The sequence below is a fragment of the Rhinolophus sinicus genome, chromosome 3, assembly GCF_057876585.1.
Source record: "Rhinolophus sinicus isolate RSI-liver-muscle chromosome 3, RSI-T2T, whole genome shotgun sequence".
NCBI lineage: Eukaryota > Metazoa > Chordata > Mammalia > Chiroptera > Rhinolophidae > Rhinolophus > Rhinolophus sinicus.
The window spans coordinates 91,266,856-91,281,265 of NC_142503.1; the positions used below are offsets into that span (position 1 = coordinate 91,266,856).

The 14,410-nt window shown below is 47.2% G+C and overlaps 1 long non-coding RNA gene across 3 annotated transcripts; it reads right to left on the bottom strand.

Annotated features, from left to right (window-relative positions):
* Nucleotides 1-1,164: 1,164 nt before the first annotated feature.
* On the bottom strand, nt 1,165-14,397 carry LOC109458807 (uncharacterized). 3 transcript variants are annotated; one of them, XR_012494902.2, is made up of 4 exons: nt 14,164-14,397; nt 12,043-12,182; nt 10,576-10,841; nt 1,165-6,737 (listed from the first exon to the last, which is right to left on the bottom strand). It is a non-coding gene; the product is annotated as an uncharacterized LOC109458807 (long non-coding RNA). The 3 variants fall into 3 exon arrangements; XR_002139290.3 differs by having other exon boundaries at nt 14,030-14,397; XR_002139288.3 differs by having other exon boundaries at nt 13,964-14,397.
* Between the last annotated feature and the right edge of the window lie 13 nt (nt 14,398-14,410).

The following is a 14,410-nucleotide window of genomic DNA, read 5'->3' on the forward strand; positions in this document are numbered from 1 at the left end:
AAGAGAAATGACAATTTGGAAGGCTATCTGCAACACATTTGACCCACAAAGGACTAACATCTTCAATGAACACAGAAGTTTTGCGAAGGGAGAAGGGGAAAGACAAACAAAAAAAATCAAATAAAGCAATGAAGCAATGAAGCAATAAACATAGGGAGAGATGCCTAACCTCACAATAAAATGTAAATCATTTCTCACCCACTGGACTGAAAAAAGTGACAATTCCAGAGGTGAGAAGTTCAAGGCCACCAGAGTCTGGGTACCCACCTTCCTCAGGCTTACTGTGCCATCTTTTGCACGTACCCTCCTCCACATGCTCCCAGGATGGCTGCACCTTCAGGCATTGCATCCAGGATCCGCAGGAAGAAGGGGTACAGGCAGGAAAAAGGCAAAAGGCTCCTGTTCCAGAGTCCATACTCTTTAACAAATTTTCTTGGAAGCCCAATTCTGCTTTTATCTCATTTGCCAGAACTGTCCCGTGGCTGCATGGCAGGATGGAGAAGTGATTTACTTTTAACATTTCACCATATAAAGTGCATAAATCGTAAGTCCACCACGTAGGGATTTTCACAGAGTGAACACACCTATCTGGCCAGCAACCCTATCAAGAAACGGAGTGGGAACGGCCTCCTCGCAACTCCTCACATGCTCCCTCCCTAGTCGCTACGGAGGGTATTTCTAATGGGTACATTCTCATTGTGGCAAAAATCGGGTTCCTTAAGAGAAAAAGGATGTATGTAACCAGCAGTCTGTCACACCCTTCATTTTATATACCTGCCAAAAGGTCCTCTTATTCTTAAATCTTTCCCCCAAATCTTTCATTCTCAGCCCAAGAAATTTTCTTGTCCTTTAATAGAGAATGGTTAATGTTTACATTTTCTGTATTTCATTTACATTTTTGTACTGTGAGACCAGGACCAAGAACAAGCTAACCCCAAGCAGGATCTTTCAGCAGCAGTAGACTCATAAGTGGATGGAATGAGAAGGTCCCTGTGGAATGCGTACCAGGTCCCTGAGTGTGGAGAGTTCTGTGAAGATGGAGACATCCTAGAGAATCATTAGGGACCCCACCCATGAATGTGATAAACGTGGGAAAACTTTGCAATTTTACCTACATTTTTTAGAAGTGAGAAAGCCCCAAAACAAGATACGTGTGACCAAATCTTAGAACAGAACTCAAATTTATTCCGTATTACAATATTCATATTGGAGAGAACATCTTTGTTTCGATACAGGCAACTTCCGTTGGGGCTCCCATCCTACTGAACGTCCTACCATCCACCTCGGAGAGAATCCGTTTGGGAGAGGCATCCACCAGCATCCCAGCACCACACAGCACCCACTGACTCACATGCAGTAGACACTCTACAAGCACAGTAAATGTGAACGCTTTCACAAGAATAAAGCTCATTCAACGTCAGAGAATTCACACTGGAGAAAAACCATATGCATGTAATGGATGGAAAAATGCTTTTAGACAGTGCTCAGAGCTAGACATCCTGGATTTCATGGCACAACGGAGCCCTGGGAGCATAATCGATGCGGAAGAACCTTCCATCAGAGTTTCATCCTTAGACAATGTCAGCTAATTCCCTCGGGACTTAACCTGATCATAGGTGATGTATATGGAAAAGTACCGGGGGAGGCGGGGAGCATACTGACCATCAGATCATTCATCCCAGGGAGAAATCTGTGCGCATAAGCAACGTGGAAAATCATGTGGGGATAGTGCAGCCCTTTCTCATCACTGACGAATTCATAGGAAAGACACTCTCATGTTGTAAAGATTGTGGGAGAGTTTAGTCAGTAATCAGGCTAATTCATACTGGAGAAAAACCTTGATTACGGAGAATGAGGAAAGGCCTTCAGTTCTTTTTCTTATTGGGTTTCAGAGAATCCTTAGTGATATATGGGGAAACTTGGGAGGCAATTTGGGGCTTATAAAGTGTCACATGAAAGCATTAATCACATTACGTAGGGGTTTAAACTTTTTGCTTCCTCTACCCAAACCAAAGCTTTTATTCCTTTCTCTGATTACCTCACAGGATTTTTTTAAATGACTTATCTTCCTAATATTACCATTGCTTTTATAAGCATAACTTCCATTTCTGTTACATTTCTGCTGAATGAATGAAGTAATACACTAGGCAAACATCAGGGTTGTTTGGCTGGTTTTGGCCTTTGGGGGCAGGACTCCATAAGATATGTAGGGTGCATAAATAAGGGAACACCAAGAGGGCAGAATCTGGTGGTTGCAAATTCTATTATCAATGTGTTTGGGCCCCTTTAATTTGATGAACGTCTACGGGCCACATCTGTATACTGCTGAAGATCACTTTGAGATGGGAAATGGGTGGGAGACATTTCTCAAGTTCGGAATGTAATGGAAGCACTTGTATTTGTAGGACACATGAAGACGCTGCCACTGTATGTTTTAGATTTAAAACTAGAAGGTCGAAGAGAAAGGGCTAGAGTTGGAGCTCAACTTCTCATTTCGTAAGGGAAGGACCAGGCAATTTTGGGTTGAAGAAACATAAAAACACATTGCTTGGCAAAAATTGGGTATGAAGAAAGCTTAATCTAGTCCTTATCAACTGACTGCCTTCTCTCCTCCCAACCTAACTCCTTATCCCAGACTAGGATTCTAAGTCTTCCAGAAGACACCCTTGTCTCCCACTATATTCGCTCTCCCATTGAGGTAGAAGAGATTCAGGTCTTGTGTGTTTCTGGCTCCCGGCTTTGCTTAGAGAAGACAGGAGGTAAACGCAGAGAAAAGAAGGAGAAATGGAGAATATGGGGAGTGCCCGTACACAGGGAGTGGCTACAATTCAGGGTGCCTTATTCCTAGGAGGCTCTAAAAATGTCGTTAAGGCTGGCTGGAGAGTAACTGAAAGGCCTAGTTTTCCAACAATTGAGTTCCAGCTGCCATAAACGACTTGGAGATCATAAAATCCTGCTGTGGATACTAGCTTCCTTCTCCAGAAGTCATCCAACCCACCCACCGTTTGCCCGTGTCCGCTTGCTGCTGCTTCTGTGTACCTCCCCTGGCTTTCTGGCCTGTGCTCTGCATCTCAGGCATTATTAACTAACATCCCCCCACCACAAACACACCCTGCTCCCACTGAACTCAGTCTTTCTAAAATTCAATGTTGAGCCCCATTTTAGAAGACTCATGCATCTAGAACTTCCCTGAATCTATTTATTTTTCTTCGTCTGTGTTCTGTAGGCCCCGGGAATTGGGACCAAGTGCTGAAATTGCTCTGTAGGCTGTGAGAAATCTTGACTTTTATTTCCTACCATATCAATAAGATTTCCAATGTCTAAGCTTGGGTTGATTTTCCATTTGGAGCTGTGTCAAGAGCCATGGGGTTCTAAGGAGTTGAATACAGGTTCAGAGGATTGCTATACTGGTTAAAAACGCCTAAGCCTTCAAATAACAGAAATCTGCTTAGAAAGTAAAGACATTTGACTAACATATCAGTAAAACTGGAAGTAGGTGGTTCTAGGATAAGTATAGTGGCTCAACTATATCATCAAAGACCCAGGTTCCTTTTGTCTGTCTGCTAGGCTAACCTCAGTACGTTGGCTTTTTCCCTTGGTCTTGTTACCTCATGGTCTCAAGACGGCTGCTACAGCTCTAAGTATCATGTCCACAAACACCTATGCTCAGAGTAGTAAGATAGGACAGGCCTCTTCACTGTTTCTTGAATCAAAAAGCAAAATTCTTCCCAGAAGGTCCCCAGCCATTTCCTGATATGTTTAGGCAGAATTAAGTCACATGCCCATTTCTAAGCCAACTGACAGCAAAGTAAATAAGTAACCAGCCTGCTGCAATGACACACATGCGGCGAATCAGTGCCTGGTGAGCCCAGGGGCACGAGAGTGCCTCTGGGGCTGGCTCCCCCCTCCTGCCTTTCACGGAGTCCCAGCTATGGGGCTCTAAAGGAGGTCATTCCCTCTTTTATTCTCTTGCCAAAACTAGGCTCGCTATTCCCTCCATTATAACTGCATTGTCATAGCTTTTTTTTTTTTTCTTTTTTCAAATCTCCAGGTTTCTTCTTTAATTCTGGCTAACACATTGGTCCATCCAGGCTCTACTTGCTCACATAACATCTCGTCACAAAAGTGGAATCTGACTGGTCTTACTGGCTTTCCTTGTTTTGCGCCAGGTGACTTCAAGTCACCGGCCAGTCTAAAACGGATCCTGGACCAGTGACTTGTATGTGTGCACGGGGAGGGTCACATGATACAACACAGCCACTTGGCAGTGAGGGCTGAGGGAGGCAGCTCCCTACAGAGGGGTTGTGGGGTTGAACAGGTACAGTGGAGTGGAGCAACAATGTAAGATTAGGCTACGTGGAAGACGACCAAGCATTGTGTCTACGTGAGTGAAAGAGCCATTTTGGACATTGCAGCCCCGTTTCAGCAGATGCCACATGGAGAAAAGGGGGGGAGTCCAGCTGGCAGACAGAACCAAGGCCCCGGACCTATGGCCACAGTCCAACCATCCCAACCTAATCCAGCCATCTGGGCCCCTCCAGTTGAGCCCGACATGGTGGAGCAGAAAAAAATTGTTCCTGCTTTGTTCTGCCTGAGTATCTTACAGGACTGAGAGCATAATCAGATTCTTGACTCTGCCATGACTCAAGAATCTCCCTGAATTTCCATAGCAGAAATCCCAGTGACTGCTTGGACAAAGCTGGATGTCTCTCAGGAATGTGGCTTTAATAGGTATCGGAAGCGGTCAGTACCTACTGAACTTGACCCCTTAGAAACTGTTTTGTGGCACTGACAGGCCAAAGAAGGGATTGTGGAAGCAGGACTATTTCAATATGGCCACACAACAGTGACAGAAAGTGGACTGGTTATTCCAGAAAAATTCCAGAAAATGGAATTAGAAATCCCGCAATGGGAAAACTAGAACTTTCAAAAGCATGGGTAATAGGCAGACCTGGATTTGAATCCTTGCTCCTCTACTTATTAGCTGCATGACCTTGGGCAAGTTATTTAACCTCTCTAAGTCTTATTTTCTTCATTTGTAACACGAGGATAGAAACATCCTATTTCGTAGGGTTGTTGGAGGATTAAATGAGTTACTGCATGTGAAGCCCTTGGCACAGCTGGCACTGAGTGCACGCTAGTTCCTGCTATTGTCAGCGTCTTACAGACTCTCGGTGAGCGGGGTCAGAGCCCCGCCAATGAACATCACCAGAGGCAGTCCTGGTTGTCTGACAGGGAAATTCCCTGGTGCCGTCCACGGTGGGGAGCGGAGAGTGGGGGTGTCTTTACGTACCACAGAGCACTTTACAGCTTTCCTTCTAGACCCAGTTTCTTGAGCAATTTCCCAGAAGGCTTTAGAATAGCTCCGGCCAGCTCCCCAGAAGTGCTGAGTTTAGGGGCACCTGTGCCACTAATCCCTTCCTCCCTCCAGCCTTCATTTGATTACCATTCAATCTCCTCTACCTGTCTCTGTAATTTCTTACTCAACGTGGCCTTGGGATAGTCATTGATAGTCATTAGAGGAGTAATTTGAGAGGGTACTTTGGATACTTCCTTATAAATGACAGCTCAGCTATAAACTCCCAAGCCTGGAGCACAAAACCCCCGTGACCAGCTGTCCTCCTGTCCAGAGATAACACATGAGCTCGTAAGCCTCTGCTAAGCAGACGAAGAGGCAGCTGGCCAGGGCCCTCCCTTTCTTTCTCTGCCTAATGCTCGATGACAGGCTCACATTTTCACCGGGCTCGAGGTTCAGCTGCTTGGCAGTAGCCTTGGGTTCCTAAGAAATGCAGTTCTTATGGGGAGTGTCAGCACTAGGGATTAGCCCTTCCTATTCCACCAAGAACATTCTAACTTACTAGCTGCCCTAGAAACGTAGAAGACAGCTCCAACGTGTCCCCCACTTTTTGGCAGGGGAGACATTTTGCAACTAACAAAAGGCAAGAGGCAGTTTCTGGGTTTTGTGCTTGGGACCCAGAAGGTCACCATGCACCAAAGGGATGCCGTACTCTCGTTGGGGACATTCAGTACAGTCATTAGCATGTGTCCTCCTCTAAGCTTGGGTTGAATACAAAAGATGCAACGTGATTCTTTCTCATAGATGTGTAGTTCACCTCCATGAACTCCTCGGCTGCTGGTAACTATAGCAGCATCCACCTACTCCGTGCCAGATGAGTACCTACTATGTGCCAGGGACTAAGCTAGGCACTGTGAATGTGGAGATGCTTCAGACATTGCCGTCAAAGAGCTCAAGTTCATTCTGAAGGTGGTCGCTGAACTAGCCATACCTACCCAGGGCACTCTGATGGACAGCTCTGCAACAACACTGATTTCTTGCTTGATCCCTGCCCCCCCCTTCCAAGGTCATTCCCAGAATGAACGCCATGCCTGGTGGCTAGCAACAGCTCTCAGGTAGAGCTGAGGCAAAGGGGACAAAGCTTCTGCCACCTTATGGTTATTGGGGCTCATGGGGCTGGTCTGCCTCGCAAGGGGCTGGATGTTGGGTGGAAAACGTGGCAATTGGGATGAGATCACCTTCCTCCTCTGTGACCTGGAAGAGAATGACCGACAACCATCCCAGAGAAGGCAGCTCCATCTCCAGTCACCGGTAAATGCACCTGCATCCACGACTGCCCGGAACTGTGACACTCCCGTTTACCAGCTTCAATTGCAGTGTCCACAGCCACATACTGTGACAAGTCAACAAAGCATCCCGAGTGTCTTGGTGTTCGGTGGTGCTGTGGAGAATACAAAAGACAAGATGTGGTTCTTTCTCAAAGAGCTTTAAGTCTGTTTGAAAAGAAAAAAATGCATAAAAAGGCCAGGAAGGACTAAAAGCATTACGTGAATGCTATATGGGTTTTATGGCAGTGACCTCTCATAGACGTGCGAGTGGAAGCCCAACTATAGGCTCACAGAATCCTAGGAAGGCTTCAGGGAAGAAGCGGCTTTTGGGTCAGGTTTGGAGGATGGACCGAATTTGGTGGGGGCTGCAGTCCAGGGGAAGTGCCACATGAGCAATGACCATGGGTGCTCAGAACATAGGTCCCTCTTCATTCCCTTGTGAAGCAAAGGGTTCAGCTAGTGCTTTCTCTGCTTCTGCTATAATCATAAGAGGAAAAAGCCAGAGTCTGCTCTCTTCTTGCAGTGGTTTCTCAGAAATGGGGGCTTGTGACACTCTCATTTCCTATGGTGTCATCCCTGAGTGAAGCCAGGGCTGAGGATGTGCTGGCGACACACAGCCTTCCTGCCCCAGGAGAGCCACGGGGTCACCGTGGGAGGACTGCTTCTCTTCAGAGGCCAGGATCTGGGGACTTTATGCTGATAAAGACATCACTTTAGGAAACCAGACTCTAAGCACAAACCTCGCTCCCCTGGCATGAGACACGTGGCCAAACATTTGGACAGAATTCTGGCAGAATATGAAAGAATTCATAGAGCAGAGGACATCTTTGAATATCATGAATAGGGGAAAATTTCTATTCATCTCCTAATTCATACTAGAGAGACACCCTATGAATAGCAGCAACGTAGGAAAATCCTCAGAGGAAGGCAAGCAGCTGTCAGAGATGAGAAAATCACAGGGCACAGCTACAGCACAGATGAAGCAGAGCCCACGTCAGAGCTTAACCTTCAGTGTCTCACGCAGGAGAAGATTTCCATCGTCAATGAGTGGAATGATGCTCTGAGAAAGCACAAAGCTCGCCCAGCAGTGGAGAAGCCATTCTGGAGCTAAATCTTTCCCATGTAATGAACTGGGGGTGGTGATCATTTGTGAAGAAATCAGCCCTTATTCTTCACTGGAAAATTCTGACTGGAGAGGGGGCCGCTGCTCATCATGAATGAGGGTGCTCTTGGGGGTCCTCCTGAAACACAGGAGACCACAGGGCCCAAGGAAGACAGTCAGAGGGGCCTCAGAGCACACGTGATGTAAAATGTTCACACAAGAAAATCACAAGGAAAGGATGAATGTAGAAAATGATTTTGTTGGGACTTGTACTTTCAGACCAGTCACAGATGGACGGACTTTGGCTGTAGGGAATGTTGGCACCATGTGGGAGAGAGTTCGCTCAGACAACAGTCATGCACATGAAAGCCTTGGGGTCCACTTGTAGGGGTGCCTAATGTGCAGAAGAATCCAGGCTTCGTAGCTCTCCTTTCCCACCGGGAGACAGTGGTTCTTCAGTGTCCTCTTCCTTCCTCTTTTTCCCTCAGTAAGTCTTCACCTTCTGTCTTCACATCTGCCCGACCCATTACTGGTGTTGTTCAGCGGGCAGGAGGCTATCTACAGGCTGACCACCATTACATGTGTGACAACTGGCGAACATGCTAGGGGACACTGCTGTGACGCGTTCGTTCATTCACTCATTTATTCATTCTGCAAGTGTCTTTTTAGCACCTGCTCTACTCTCTACCTGGCACTATTATCTGTGCTGGAGATAAAGGGCAGGGAAGGAGGAGGTGTCAGCAACAAGTGGCTTGGGCAACTCTGGGGAAAACAGAGGGGAATCAAGAAAACAGTAGCACCTCTGAGACTGCAGGGGTGTCCGTGTCCCAAAGTTTCAGGTGGTGGGGAGGGAGGGAAAAAGAACTCTGATCCAATGACCGGTGACCATGTGTAAGGCCAGAATATGATTCCTCAGAGCGATCCTGCAAGCCTGGCGCTCCTTATCTCCACTTTGTAAATAAGTGCACAGCTGGTTAGTGGCAGAGACTTCTTTGCAGCTATGTCTGTCTCACTCCAAATCTGTCTCCCATGCATCACAAGGGAGAGAACTGGGTCTTTAGCACCACTGTTCCTTGGGTATGTTTCCAGAAACTTAGGGGACAGTGAGAGATCCCTGGTGAACCAGGAGGGACAGAGGATGGAAAAAGAGAAGTGGACCGGCTTTTGAAGACTCTACTTCAGGGAACAGAGAAAGGCACACTCATTCATTCCTTCATTTGTTTTTTTTTTTCATTCCTTCATCTATTTAAGCAATCTTTATTGAGCCCGATTGAGGGCCAGGTGCTGTGCTCTGGTGCTGGGAATGTGAGTAAGACTGACGTGGCCCCCGCCCTCATGAAACTTCCATTCTAGGAGGCAGACAACCCAGCGTTTTGAAAGAGCCCTACCAAAGCACAGAGGAGGGGGGACCTGTTAGCTCAGTTGGTTAGAGCGTGATGCTGATAACACCAAGGTTGCCGGTTCAATCCCCACATGGGCCACTGGGAGCTGCGCCCTCCTTAAAAGAGTCAACTATGCCATTGTAGCATGCAAGCAATATGTAACCAATGACCATGGCTGTTTCCCAATTAAAAAAAAAAATGTTTTAAAAAAAAGAAAAGCACAGAGGAGACAAATGTAATGCAGACTTGCAGGACTGAGAGTGGCTTCTGGGAAGAAGTGATGTCACTAAGACCTAGAAGAGTAAGCACCAGCTTGCTATGTGCTGGGAAGTGCCTTCCAGAGAGAAACGTGCTACAAGGTCTGTTGGTGACAAACAGAGTGAAAGGAGACAACAGACGGCCAGTGCAGTGTACGTGAGGGACACAGAATACAGAGTGGAAGGAGGTAAAGAGGGACCAGGTCATCTAGGGACCTTAGAAAGAGCTCAGATTGCACCAAGAACAAAGGGAAACCATGAAGAGTGTTAAGTTTGGAGGATAACCTGATCAGGTGGGTAGTTTATCCCTTCACTCAGAAACTCAAGGCTGCAACAGTGAGGAGAGAGCTGTCCAAGAATTCGTCAAATTCAGGCAGATGTGGTGAGTGAGCGAGCATGAGTTCTTTCTTTTTTCCCTCATGAACCAAGGTTTCGAAGAGATGCAGTGAGCAGAATGAGCAATAAAGCAAGGACTAACTACGTGTGGCCTCAATGGGAGCTGCCATTTCCTGGACCCAAGGACAGACCTGATGGTTCCCCATAGGTTTTGTGATAGATGTGCATGAGCAAACACCCCCCTCTTGTGGCCGAAAGAGGTATTGCTACTGTGTTTACAAACAGGCCTGTGGGGTTTTCTTGGTTCTCATTCTGAAAACCAGGTGAAAGGAAGTGGGGGCTGCACGTAGCTGTGGACCCGAGGAGGTTCCCCATCTTTTTGGAGAAACCTGAATAATGGCATATATATATGCGCTTAGAGAAAAAATGCTAGAAAGACAGTTCTGGAATAGGTGACTACATTTTTTTCATTTTTTTATAGGTATTTAAAATGTTTCTGTTATAGACATATATTACTTTTGTTAAGAAAGAGAAAAAAATGTATCATGTTATTAACCTGGTTGGTTACAAAGTCTTGCAGAGAAAGTCTGTTTTGGGACGAGGCTTCCTGAATGACGCCTTCCCTGCCCCTCTCCTTTTCTCTCACGTGCTCACCTTTCTCTCATCAAAGTAACACCCTCCTGACCTGGTCACACGGGTGGGCCTGACCACCAGGTTCGGGAAGACCTGGAAGTCTGTTCCACATGCCCACACTGGAGGGTTCTGTTCCATGTGGGACCTGATGCTGAATGAGTGCTGGGTCTCCCGCATGTGTTACATCCATGGGGTCTTTGCCTGGACAACTTTGCTGATTTGGAACAAAGGACTCACTCACCTGGTCTGCAGGTTTGGTCACTCTCATCACCTTCACAGCTTCTGTTTCTCCTACTTGAAACTCTTCTCATGGGCAGGGAAGCTGCTTGGCCTCCCCTCTGGGAGGTTCCCTGATGCCGGTCTAAGGTACTGGAACATTCTGAGGTGTCTCCCAGCTCAGGTGCCTGCAGAGCTCCCCTGGAGTTTGCCTGAGTCACCCGTGGGGTCTTCTTTCAGCAAGTTCTTGATCTGAGCTGAACTCCCTGTCCTCAGTCCTGAGGTCATGAGCTGAAATCATACGTAGAAAATCCAAATTTACTTGTTTGCTGTGCAAAAAAAAGCAATCAAAATAAAAACCACGCCTACCATAGGGGATCAATCACACAAGCCATGGCATGTGATACAGCAATGAAAAGTGAGGCCGTAGAATACTAAATCATACATTTTCAAAAAAAGGTTATAAACTACTATATATGTAATAAGGTTATGAGTTTAATTTTTTTGGCGTATTTGTAATTTCTAAATATTCTATAATGAACATGTATTACTTTTATAATAAGAAAAACCCCTCAAATTATTTTACAAACCTGGGGAGTGGATGAGGAAAAAGCAGGGGATCAAAGTAGTGCTGGGGTGAAAGGAATTCTGAGAAGTTTATGAAGAATAACTCGAGCTGTCCTGGCCACACAGGAAGAGGGTGTGCGATGCAGACAGCTGAGGAAGCTGCCCCAAGGAGCAGAGGTTAGTGACCTCCAAGGAGTGGAGTCCTGGGGCAACCCTTGAAGGGCAGCAGGGGATGGAGATTTGAGGTAACTGCAGAAAGGGTAAGAGGAAGGGGCCCAGCCGGAGGGAGGAAAGCGGGCTTTGCGGGTATGGATGGTCCTGTGTTGGACAAGGAACTCATACACGTCATAAACAGTAATTTAAAAATAACTTTTGTATGTAAGCACTTTGTAGTTTACATTTCTCATTTACTTTCTCCTCTATTATTTTATTTGATGCCTGCAGATGAGGAGACAGAGGCTCAGAGAATTTAAAGGACTTGCCCAAGATGGCAGAACTAGTATACTGTGGAGCCAGGACGTGAATCCAGTTGGTTCCAGCACTCATTTCGCTGGGTTTCGCTGCTCAGCTGTCCTTCCTGAGAATGGGCAGTGAAGGGGCATGAAGGCTGGAGGCCAAGGGGGATACCACAAACACTTAACTGGGAGGGCCCAAACACTGGTTAGAACAGATGTGGTCTCATCTGGACACCCAGAGGCAGGGGCCCAGAGGCCTCTTGTAGGACCCAGTCATTACATTAGATGTTGGACCCTGAAAAGGTCCTGAGGGTCAGGGGGGAGTTGCTGGGGTGGCCAAGGGAGCTGTCGGGGCGGGGCACTCGGGGACGCAGCAGCAGCAGCTGCTTACCCACAAGTCCAGAAGCATTTAAATGCTTTAGCAACCCATCCATCCATTCTGGTGGGCACCAGATGACTATCATCCCTACCTCTGGCCTCTCCTACTTCCGTGTCCCAGAGATGCCAACAGTGACAGGAGACTCTAGAAGTTGTCCAATGTGTCACTTATTTCAGTGCGGGAGCTTTTCAGTCAAAGCATGCTCCATCAAGAAGAGATCTGATGTTCCCCCTGAAGTAGGTGAACAAGTGACAGGTTCAAATCTGTTAAGTCAACTCTTGGTTCCTTGCGCCCAAAGATCCGTGGGCACTGCGCTCTACCGCAGCACCCCCTAGTGGCATTATTTGGCTTTGCAAGAGCATGTGTAACCCTGTTACAAAGTTCCGAGAATTTACAGCAAACAGAAACAGTGATGTCATGACTGCTTTCTGAAGAATGACACAGGAGTGTGCCCAGCCCCTCCACCTTGCCTGCTCCCCCCTCGAATTGGGGTGGATGCCTCATCCGGTCTGTTCTCTTGATTCCCAACCCCTCTGCCTTTCCCTGGTTCCTTTCAAATGCTGCGTACAGGCTACATGAAGAGAAGATAATGTTATTGTCAGTAAAGGTCTCCCTAAGCTACATCACTGAGTGTGATTTGGCTAAAAAGCTTCCATGCCACAATTCAAAACAGACCAACTCTCCAGGGAATGAACGACTCAGCCGTGGCTGGGGCACCTGTGGGTGCTCTCTGCTGTCCTTCAATGAGGTTTCATGTTAGTTTGATGATCACATCGGCGCTCAGCATAGATCTTAAGCTGTCATGTTCATCTCGCTTTCCAACACAGGGGGGGCCAGGAAAAAGGGGCAAAGACCCTGATTTCCTTCTCAGGGGATGCTGCCTCTTACCACTGGCTTGGAGAGGATGGAGCTCCCACAACCCACGTTTGAACTGGGCCTCAATTGGCAGACGCTGGGGATTCTTAAGTGGGTAGTGGAGGCAGCATCTTCCCCCAGAAAACGTCCTGTCCTGGAGACAATTAAAACACTTGGGAGCTATGAAGGAAATAAAGGTAACTACTTGCTCTTATTAGACTTTCCCCCCAGTGTATTTCTTCAAAAATTATTCTTTTCTGATTACAAAACATGTGTTCCTTGCAAAAAATAATTAAGTTACATATTTAATAAAAATATTCAAAGAGAAAGTCCTTCATAATCCTATTTCCCAGAGATAATGTAAATTTTTAAAAAAATTATTAAAAATAATTTCCCCAGCTTTATTGAGGTATAGGGATCTCCCTGTTCCCATCTCGACCACCTCCAATAATCATGGACAGCTGGCCAATCTCCTTTCATCAGCTCTTCCCTCCTCCACCACACCACATATTTTCCAAGCAGATCTCAGACATCATTTCACCCATAAAGTTTGCAGTATGTGTCTCTAAAACTATTTTTCTTTTTAGAGCACAACCCCAATAGCACTATCACAACTAAAAATTTAAAACAATTCCTTAGTATCATTAATGTTCACATTTTTATGATTAAAAAAATCACAATTGGTCAATCATGATCTAAACAAGGTCTACGCGTTGCATTTAGCTGGTAAGTCTTCGTCTACAGATCCACTTCACTCTTAAAATGTTTTTATCTTATAACGAAGTATTTCAGCTGTTTGTCCTTAGAAGGAAATACGCGAGCACCTGTTCTGTACCAGGCATTGTGCTTTGTGCTTGAAAGAAAGGTGTGAGCAGACAACCATGGACCCGAACCTCAACTTGGGGCAAAATCATTGACTCTCTGGGCCTGGGTCCCCCCCTTCTATAACAGAAGTGGATTGGGTTAGATGTTTTCTAAAGGCTCCACTGTTGATTCACTTGGACCCCACCATGATCCACTGTGTTAAGTCAACGCAAAACGCCAGCCAAGTATATTCCCAGGGAACCCTTGCCATGACCCAACCAAGCCGGGTCAGCGCTGGGAGACCGAGCGGGCGGGTCGGGACCGACATCCTGCATTTCCGGGCGGCTGCCCACCTGCCCGGTGCTCGGAAGCCGAGGTAACGCCGTGGCAACTCGCCCAAGAAGCCTGAAAATCCTCACCACCCGAAAGGCGAGTTGGCTGCGGCTGGCTCTGGCCGCGGTGGTTGAGCAGTAACGGCTGTGGATCGGACCTCTGATGCGGCCCCGGCCCCGCCCAACTACAATTAGCAGAGGCCTCGCGGCAAGCGGGTTACCAAGGAGACGGTCCAGGCTCGTCGGCTCTACCAACGTCCGCGACCAGGGCCTGCAGGTGGCGGTGCACGGAATCGTTCCCGCCCCAAGGCTTCCAAACGGGCAAGTCACGCGACCCTGTCACCAATGCCTTGGTTCCGGAACTCGAGGAGGCAGAAACATTAAGCAGGGCGGGCCCCAGGGAGGCCGGACCACAGCTCCCAGGAGGCTCCGGGCCACTCCGCTTCCGGTCGCGCAGCACCAAAACGG